Source organism: Oxyura jamaicensis, chromosome 18 (assembly GCF_011077185.1).
Source record: "Oxyura jamaicensis isolate SHBP4307 breed ruddy duck chromosome 18, BPBGC_Ojam_1.0, whole genome shotgun sequence".
In the NCBI taxonomy this organism is placed as follows: domain Eukaryota; kingdom Metazoa; phylum Chordata; class Aves; order Anseriformes; family Anatidae; genus Oxyura; species Oxyura jamaicensis.
In genome coordinates, this window is record NC_048910.1 from 10,326,043 (window position 1) to 10,336,358 (window position 10,316).

General features: G+C 53.0%; 1 long non-coding RNA gene across 1 annotated transcript; it reads right to left on the minus strand.

Moving 5' to 3' along the window:
* Positions 1-2,318: 2,318 nt before the first annotated feature.
* LOC118175758 lies at positions 2,319-8,071 on the minus strand. Its single transcript, XR_004755111.1, has 3 exons — positions 7,980-8,071; positions 3,851-4,058; positions 2,319-3,262 (listed from the first exon to the last, which is right to left on the minus strand). It is a non-coding gene; the product is annotated as an uncharacterized LOC118175758 (long non-coding RNA).
* Between the last annotated feature and the right edge of the window lie 2,245 nt (positions 8,072-10,316).

Genomic DNA, 10,316 nt, shown 5'->3' on the forward strand with positions numbered 1-10,316 from the left:
GCCGTTCCGTGCCGTAGCCACCGCCCCGGGGCGGAGCGGGGCGGAGCGGAGCCGCCCGGCCGCGCACCCCCGGGGGGTCCCGGGGGAGCCCTTCCTGGAGCCTCCCCGCCGCTTGGAAGGCGGGGAGAGCCAAAAAATGGGGTGCTGGGGGGTGCCGGGGGGTCCTCAGCGTGTCCCGGGGGTTTAGGGGCGAGAGGCAGCCGCCGTGATTGATCCCGCGCTGCTGCTTCCTACCGGCTTGGGGAGAGCTGCGCTGCTTGCTCGCGTTATCAAAATTGAATTAAAGCGTTGGGAGCGCTGCCCTGGATGCAAACGCTGAATTCTGGCTCGGTGTCGTCGCCTGTCGCGGCTCGCTGGTGCGTGATGGCTCCCACTGAGTCCTTCCCTCTGCGGCGAGCGCTCTCGTCATCCTCCGGCCAGGCCTTCGCCTTAGCCCATGCCCTGCCCTGTGCTGCCCAAGGGGATGCTCGGAGATCCAAAATGCCGAGGTCTGAACGATCCCAGCACGGTGAGAGCTATCTGCCTCCCAGTTCCCAGATCTGCAAAGGGAAGGCAGAGGTGTTGCCAGCAGCTGGAGGGCTGCAGCAGGGATGCTGTATGCGTGCAGCTCCCGGTGCTCCAGCAAGCACCGGCTGCAGGCAGCAGCCTCGCCCCCAGGAGAGCACAGCGTTGGGTGAGTGCTGTTTGGAGCCAGCGCTTGGAAGCCTCTGCCTGAGCTGGGTTTGTGCACCTGAGGAGCTGCACGAGCATCATGCATGCCTGCACTGATTTCAGCAGTGTAATGACAGCTTGGGCTCAACGTTTCTACTTGGAAAACTGAGATCAGGAGTCTGCATCAGTGTCTGGAAGAAGAAAAATGTCTCAAAGCACTGTATTTAAGCAGAAAGCTCCATTTACAGGTGTGGCTAGCATGGCCATGCAGAATCCTTTGCAGTCACACTTTTACCTGCACCGATTGGGAATATGCACAACTCATTGTATGCCTTCTGCAGATTGTGCTCCCTGTCGTGTCTCCCCCTGGACCCCTGGCACCTCTCCCCACCTCCCCTCCGCTCCCCGCTGCCGCCAGCCCCAGAGCAGCAGAAATCGTGTGGGCTGGGGATGGGCTGGCTTTGAGGAGATTGTTTTGGGGAGCTGCTTTTGGGGAGCTGCTTTTGGGGAGCTGGTTTTTGGGGGAGGAGGAGGCTGCTTCCACCAGGTGTCCTCTGAGAGCAGTGTGGCTCTGGACTGGGCAGCTTTGGGTCCAGGCTTCTCCAGATACCTCACACACACAAAATGATCAAATTCCACCTATCTCTATGCTAGTGATCCCTTAGGAAAAAAAAAAAAAAAAAAAAAAAAAAAAAAAAAAAAAAAAAAAAAAAACAGTTATCAGAAAGGCTTGTTTTAACTGGAAACATTTTTTCTGTAGATACAAGCAATCTAATTTTTAAAATGCCCTTTCGTTTTGCTTAATGAATACTGAGTAAATATAATGGCATAACTCGAGCTTCAATAAAAAAAAATAACAACAAAAGCAAACTTCAAGCAAACTTCTTATCGTCATCCAACTAACATTAAATAGCAGAGAAGCCCGGCTGGGGTTGAATTCTTCTGGCCACTTTGATGTTTGTTGTGGTCTCTTTTTATGCTTGAAGAGTTTTGACTGCTCATATTTACATTCTAGCAGCCGAGTTTGGAGCTCCTGGGCTCTGCCACGCAGGAAGATAACCCCCCGCAATGTATTTTGTGCTCAGAGAGGGGACACTCGCACTGGGCATCGCACCAGGAGCTGCTGCAGGTGGACAGCCCCGGAGCCAGAACCCTGTCCATGCCAGGGAGTCAAACCACAGCAGGGAGAGAGCCTGCGGAGAGCAGTTACCACCTCATGTAGGGCAGTGCTTTTCATCTTCAAAGCACATTAAAACCATTACCGAATTAATTTTTCCAACAGCACTGTACGTTCGGATGCCCCAAACATGATCTCCTTTTGTAGGTGCAGAAAGGCAGGGGTGATGTAATTTGTTCGAAACCAAAAGGAGCCCGCATCTGAGGCGGGGATGGGCACCGCTCAGTGCAAACAGTGCTCACCAGAAACCTCTCCAGCTTTTACCTCTTAGCAGAAGAACTTTGAAGACAAAAGAAAGCAATTCCGTCTGTTTGTCTGGGGTAAGGATCTAAGCAGCCAAACCCAGGTAGTGGCACCATGCAACAAAACCACGCGAATGGCTGGGCGAAGGCTTGGCAGTGCAAATTCTGTTTTCTTTTAGGGAAATTAGTTTCTGCTTACTTCAAACGCTGAGGCTCTCCCTCTGCAGCAGGCTCTCTCCATCAGCACCAAACAGTCCATGACAAACAAGCGGTGAGTTCACACCTGGAGACACGAGCATTAGGGAGCAGACAGAAACGTTTACGCATCTATTTCAGACTTTGGGATGTTTCTTCCTGCTGCTCAGTGCAAACACACTGCACTTGAAAGAGCTGTTGCTTATACTGAGTTATGTGAGTTTGATGACAACAAATAATTCAGACGTGAGCCTGAGCTGAGCTTCTTGAAAAGGTGGGGAGATGAGCCAGGGTGCGCCGAGGCCACGTTTGGTTACACTTTGCTGCCATCCTCGGCTGCGGCGCAGCCCCACCATTGTGTCTTTGCACCCCTGGCCTGCCTATCCTCAGCCTCTGGTATCTGTCCCCAGGGAAGCAGAAGGTTCAGAGGGGACAGGCTGAGTGAGGTGCTGCTGAAAGAAGCCACTACTTGGGGCCAGCTCAGCCCTGCTGGGGCTAACAGTAGGGTGGTTGCTGGCGCTCAGCCCCTCCTTCTGCGCTGGTTCTGCATGGTGTAAATGGCGTTTGAATTTGGAACGCAGAATTCCAATCTTTAAAGGCATCTTGACCACCTGAAATCAGTATTTTGGCTGTGTTTACACTATCCCCTCTTTATTTTCTGTACACAAATGCCTGCTGGCTTGTGCTGAAGCAGTGGGAATTTTTTCCCATCCTCATGGCTCCCGTGTGTGGGGAGCTCCGGGGCTGCCGCAGCGCACTCCGACCGGCACCGTGCCCTGCCAGGCACAGAGGACACCTCTTCCGCTTTCTTTTTGGAGCATCTGGTGAATTGCAGAAAGCAGCGCAGGGCCACCGGGCCCTCGCCCAGGGAATTGAGTGCACGGGATGTTACGGAAACGGCCGCTCAGCGCTCTGCAGTCCTAATGCACACAATGTGTTTCGGAAAGGAAGCACGAAGTAACCGAATTTCCTTTCTTTGAGCAGGCAGTGCCTCAGCCTGTAATTGAAAAAGAAAAGAAAAGAAAAGAAAAAAAAAAAAGAGTTAAAATTGCAAAGGGCCAAATACTCGGGTTGTGTTCCTGCTCAGCCTGCCATCGAAGGACTGCACGGTGCCTGCTGCACCTGGACACGGAGCAGGGCCGGAGGCAGATGCCCACGTCAGAGCAAGTTTTATTGCTGGCAGTCAGCGGGGATTTGTACCCAGCCCTTCCTGTGCTGCTTTCAGAGAAAAGAATGAGTTCAGCATCTGAGACAAATGGTCCGAGCTGGAAGGTTACTCTCGTTTCAGTGTGGTGGACGTGTCCCTTCTGTCCCCGGCGGCGTTTATGTCACGGCTGGAGGGATCGTGCCTGCCCTGAGTGCTCTGCACAGCCTGCAGAGAGTTTGCAAAAAAAAAAAGCCTGGAATGCTCAAATGATTTTGTCCAGCGATGCAGAACCGTCAGGTGAGCAGCTGCTCCCTCACTGCTTCTCTTTTTATCAGAGCTTTGCAGAGCCCTTTGAGAGGCAGAAGCCTACCACAGAAACTGCTCAGATTGAAACCCAGATAACCCCGAGCTCTGGTTTGCATTTTTCTTTGGACTCACCACCTGCTCGTGAGCTGACTCAAATCCTGCTCCTTGCCCGTTGCCTGTTAATGTTTAGGCTGATTTTCTCATGCGCAGAGCTGGCTCGTGCACTGGTTACGCTTGTGCCTGTCCCCTGTGGCAGCGCCTTGGGGACAGGGACCTTGGCTGCTGGGAGGCCTTGCTGTGCCATCACTCTGCCGAGAGTGCCTTCACTTTCCAGAAAGCACTAATACAAAACCAACAGCATTCATACTGTAGATCATGGATGGTTTTCTCACGCAATAAGAAGGCACAGATGTACTCAACCAACAAAAGGCTCCTCCCGCAACCCACCTGGAAGAACTGCTCTTCTAATTCCTCGAAGGATCGCTGCTGTAGACTGTGCCAACTAGAACCAAATTATGCACAAAACCCGAGTTCCCCATCATGTCCCACTTCTTTTTGGAGCCAGCACATCCCATGTGCCCGGTGCTGCTGGGAAGGACAAAGCTGCCGTGCTCCACGGGTGCTTTTTGGGGACCGCAGGTCAGCGTGCAGAACCTGCGGCTGCCTCCCAGCTCTGCTCGCTGCTGTAGTTTCATCCAGATAGAAACAAAGCAAAGCTGTTAAAAAAGCAGGCTGGCTGGAATTCTGGAGGTTTAATTAATCAGACAGGTTGCTGTAAACAGTGAAACTCAGAGTGCATCTTCAGCTATCGGGTAGTTTTGTCTGTAAGCAGTTGTTCCAGCCCCCAGAGCAGAGGCAATGGCTTGTAGGACAGAAAATACACTCCATATTTACTGGAAATGATGTGCTTGCATCAATAAGCCTGAATATAAGCATAAAGATGATGCATTTGCATCATCTAGTGCTAGAGCCCAGATTGTCTGCCCAGGAAGCCCTTCAGCAGTAAATCAGAGCACCTAATTTAGTGGGCTGCCTCGATCTGTGAGCTATAAGGAGACTAAAATTGAACTGTGCAAACACCAGCCTCCGTCAGCACTCCCTGTTACGTGTCTGCAGCTGCTGAACCTGCAGACTCTGTAGCTGGGTGCTCTGCCACTGCCAAAGCCACCAGCTCTTGGCCACCAAAGCCCTTCCTGATATTCACCAGATCATAACCAGGACATGGCTGTGAAGCACAGGCCATTTCCAGCAGCAGTTCATCCCCATGAAAAGAAAAAAGGCTAAAATGCTGTTGAGAAGGGCAGCATTTTGCAGCTCGTTAAATGGCTGCGACTCTTTTTGAGTCAGTTATGACTAGCAAGACATCCCCATGTGAACCAAATCTTACTCTGCGCCCTTATCCACTTTCTTTACCTACATTCAAACTGGTTCAAAATAATACTTCATAAAAGAAGTGGCAGTATTGGCCCAAAATTTGGCATAGAGACATTCAGCCCAGAAAAGACTTTTAGGCGAAGTCCTCTGAAAAAAAAAACAAGTTGTTCACTCTGGTCAGGAACGATACCCCATGTTTGTAGAAAAAAGAGCCAAAATGCCTATTTTAAATCAGTTTTGCAAACAAGCAGAATTATGATAAGTTCTTGTCCAGAGGATGCCCAAGGGCAAACTCTGCCAGCGAGGCACTGCTGTGGCGTGTGGCAGCATCCTCAGGAGCCCACGGCCAGCCCTCCACCATGTGCATTCCCTCTCCCATCACTTTTGTCTGCGGTTTATGGAATACAATTTTCTCTTTTAGGAAAGCACAGCATTGGCTGATATTGCATTAAAGCATACTCTAGATATATAGGCTGTTTAAAGAAAATTGTGCTTCCTGCTGCCAGCCCAATAAAAACATCCCTTCAGACAGAGGCCAGCTACCTGTCCTTATTTAGTGCTGCTTTTCTGGGCGTCTCACATTTGGAGCTGCTCAACCTCACCCAACCGTGCTGGAGGACGTTTTTGCAGCAGATTCCTCCTCCTTCCTCTCCCTGGCTGCCGGTGAGCCGTGAGCTTCTGGCTGCGGGGATTTGGGCTTCTCCTTCCCTTGCACCCTCAGCACGGGGAGTTTCCAGGTGGTTTCCTACCAAACCTGGCTGGGACACTGTGTGTGTTCCATCTGCAACCAAAAAACCATCGGGTGGCCACATTCGAGGCCAGATCATGGACAAGGCTGGCTTTTGTGGACAGAGACATCATGCAGATGGGTCTGGGGCACTGAAACACTTCCTGGGGCAAAGCCCCTGCAAACTGCAGGGGGCTGGTGGCCACCAGGGCTACCAGTGCCTCTGCGAGCCCCCAGTGATCTGTTCGGATGGGTTATCCAAATTTTTATCTTGTTAAACAGGAGCACAGAACACTGCTGCAGGCTTTGACAGACTACTCAGATACGTTCACGAGGAAAGCCCTCTCCAGTAATTACCTCCAGACTATATTACCCTGGGAGCTATGTAAATATAATAAGGGTTTAACAATCTGCCTCTTCAAATGCTGGAAAAGACAAAAAAAAAAAAAAGGAAAAGAAAAAAAAAGAAAAAAAAAAAAGGAGAAAAAAAAAAGAGAAAGAAAAGGTTTAGGGTGAGGTTTTAAGTCCCAAGAGTTTGGTTCTTGCCATCCTCCATGACCGGCGGAAAGAAGGAATCCGGGACAAGCAGCGAGAAACAAAGTTCAAAGTGCAGAGCGGTGCCACAAGGCGAAAAACCCCACAAACGCCACAGCTAGGCCAGCGAGCCGGGCACCAGCGAGGCAGGTGACACATGGGGACGGCCACTGCAGGACCAAAGGTCGCAGCCACATCTGCAGGCGGTGACACAGCCTCTGCCACGAGCTCCTGGTGGCTCTGCCTGGGATGGATGGAGCCAGCCCAGGGCAAATGCCAGCCCCTGGGGCTCCTTTGGGGCAGCTCAGGGCACCCTGGTCTTGCAGCAACCTTAACGGGGTCATTTCAAATGCTCCCTCCTTGCTCTGGGTGCAGGGCGTGCGGTGCTGGCCTACACCTTACCAAAAGGCATCTCCCCCCCATCCGAGGTGCGAAAACACGTGGCATGCAAGCAGCTGCGAGGGAAAATGCCAGGGAAAAAAGTGGCAGAGGCAAGGCAGAACAAAAGCCACGACGGAGCTGAACTCTTAGGAACTCTGCTGGGCTTTCACAGCACTCCCAGCCTGCAATCCCCTTTAAATTGGGGAACAAAAGAACGGGGGCCATCGCCCAGCGCCATTCAGGACGAGGAGCAGATGGTCTCTGCTCCCAGAAGCGGCCGTGCTTAGGACGGCTCATTGTTTCTCACCTCCTCGCTCGTAAAGCATTTTTCTGCTCCTCAGCATCTGCACCCGCTGTTCGCCTTGGCTTTTCCTCGAGCTCCATCCCCAGCCATCTCCACGGAGCCCCCCTCTGCCCAGCTGGTCCCTCTCGTCCTGGAGAAACTCCTGGGGTAAATTCACCTGCTGGAGGTGAGTCCGGCCCTGTCTGCCTCCCCCACGGCCGGCAGAGCACTCATCCTGCTCAGCACCGACACTTTCCGTGCTCTGGAGGAGAGGTGAGGTGTGCGCAGCAAGAGGGAGCCGCCTGGTGTCCGCCCATCCTCGGGCATTCACCTCCGCTGGGGCTGACCTCAGCTAAAAAATGATGGCAAATTCCTCAAGATCCTGCCTAGGGGAGAGGATCGCCTAGGATAGGATAGCATGACGTCTCCCTGCCGTGGATGCTGCCCGGCCACGCTCCTTCTCCTGCCCAAATCCTTCATGCACAAAGGGTATTGGTTTTGGAGGATCCCGCTTCCAGGCACCGTGACTGCTGCTCTGCCGTGCGCAGCTCGTCACCCAAAACACACTCCGGTTTTAGGTAACAGCAGCAGTGCCTCTGCGCCCCGGGGCGCTGGGCAGAGCGTGATTTGGAGCCCCAAAACCCCAGCACACATGTTCGGGAACATAGCCCCAACAGCCAGGTGTCTGAGATGGAAACACAGCGATAAAGAAATCCCGGTGATGGTCATGGAGGAGCAAAGCAGGAGGGCCCCAAGAAGCAGCGCTCCTCGAGCCTGCCATTGTTTGTGGACACAGCACTGGGATTAATTTTTGGCCTATAGATTAGTTGGAAGCAATCACTGGTGCAAACACCGACAGCGAAGCCTCTAATTGTATTTTTACTGGACAAAACACCCCATGGCACAGCCTTCCATTGCCCCAATCAAAGCGCGGGCTGGGAAAGCCTAAAACAAATCCATACCTCAGCGCGAAGCGGCTCTTTACAAGTGCAGAGATGGGATTTTTCAGTCGTGTCCTGAAACCACGGCGTGTTTATCATCCTTTTTTTTTTTTATTATTTTATTTTCTTTTTTTTTTTTTTTTTTTTTTTCTTTTTCTGCAGCAAATTCATCTCTTAGCAATGAGGGAGCAAGCTGAAGGGAGGCTTTTTGCTACCATTGCGTTGGTGCACGAGCATCTCCAGGAGGATCCGGACCGACTCCTGCAAGCACTGGAGGTGCACAGGCACACGGGGCATCGCAGGGAGCACGGCAGGGAGACAGCAGCGGGTGCTGCAGGGGCTTCGTCACCCTGATAAATGCAACCCCCCACGCCCTGTGTGCGTCCTGCAGCCTGGCCGGCGAGCTGCTCTCCAAAACGTCACTGCCCAGGTATGCAGGCGGCAGGACACTGCTTATTGCCACGACAGGATGATTAAAGCGATGCTGCTGGGGAAGGTAATTAGGTGTATGGGGAGGCACAGCCTTGCACGAGGCTTCTCCGGCTGCCTCCCTGCAGCTCCCAGGTCTGCAGCCGTTGGGGAACAGATTGCTCTGCTCTGCTTCGGCGTCTGCTCCGACGGACTAATTGCTACGCAGCAAGCCGAGGCGTCGTGCTGTAAACAAAACCTGCAGCCAGCAGCTCCCGTGGCGTTAAAAAAATTACTTAACAAGTCCTCAAAGGGCAAAAGGCCGCATTTTCTACCCACAGCTCGGAAGCGCTGCATGCCGGAGGAGGAGACGGTGTGAACAGAAGGGCTGGGGGCCTGAGCCTGCTGCTGGAGAGGAGCAGGGAGAATCCTGCCTGGAACAAGGGGAATCTGGGCATAGCCTGCAGGATTTAGAGTTTGAAAAGCTCTACACAGCTCTGCGACAATTCCCATTGCCCAGCCCAAGGGAAACCCAGCCGCGAAGGGGCTGTGCTGCTTCCCACCTCGCGGTGCCCCTCCGGCAGCCATCTGTGCAGGATTTCACACCTCTGGCACCTGCACTTCGCTGGGTATAAACGAGCATCTTTGCCACTAATTCAGCTGGAAATCTTTTTAAAGTGCACGTTTCTTATCACTTAGGTGTTGTTTGTTGTTCCAGTGTTCCCATAATGAAATATTTGTTGCAAAGGGTTATTTTAGGAAGGCCAAGACCTTTGCTTTCCCTAGGGACTCCCCAAGCAGGGTTCCTCCTTGCACAAGGGGTTCCCCCCCCCGCGAGCCCACAGGGCCTGAGCTGGCCCACGTGGCTCAGAGCCCTGCAAAAACACCCACCGCAGGCTTGGGACACGCTCGCTGCATCTGCTCTGCCTGCCAGGGGAGAAGACAAAAAGGCTACAAATCCTTAATGCTTTCTGATGTGCCTCAGAGCAGCCACGAGGCCGCCGCCGTGCTGTGCACAACAGTGCGGTGCCCCCGGCACCGTATGAACACAGGGATGAGAGGTTTGTCTTCGGGGGTGCCTTAAAATCTAAAAGCACCGGGGACAAAATGGAATGTATATTTTTTGCTCTTTGGGTATATTATATATTTATAATACATTATATTTTTGGTATATATATAATGCATATTTTTTGCTCCCAGGTATCTCACCCGGTAACTTCCAGGGGAGAATTGTGCCAGCAGCAACTGCGTCCTGCTGCCAGCACTGGGCTGGGAGCACCGTGTGGCAGCAGGGCACGCAGGCAGGGCGCAGGCTGGGACCAGGCAGGGGTGCACGCAGGGAGACAAGCAGGGGCGAAGGCAAGCGTGCACACAGGGATGCATGCAGGGTGCAGACAGGGATGAAAGCAGGGGTGCATGCAAGGGGTGAAGGCAGGGAAGCAGGCAAGGGGCAAGCAGGGACGCAAGCAGGAATGCAATCAGGGATGCACATGGGGGGAATGCAAGCTTGCACACATGGATACAGGCAGGGAAAAAAGCAGGGACACACACAGGGATGCACGCAGGGATGAAAGCAGGGATTTAGGCAGGGATGCAGGCAGGTGCAGAGAGATGCAAGCAGGGATGAAAGCAGGGATGCACGAAAGGGATGCACGAAAGGGAAGCACGCAGGGATGCAGACAGGTGCAGCAGGGATGCACACAGGGATGAAGGCAGGGATGCACACAAGGGGGGCATGCAGAGATGCATGCAGGGATGCAAGCACGGATGCACACAGGGGTGCAGACAGGGATGCATGCAAAGGGTGCATGCAGAGATGCACACAGAGATGCAAGCAGGGATGCACGCAGGGGTGCAGACAGGGATGCATGCAAAGGGTGCTGACAGGGATGCATGCAAAGGGTGCATGCAGAAATGCACGCAGAGATGCAAGCAGGGATGCAGACAGGT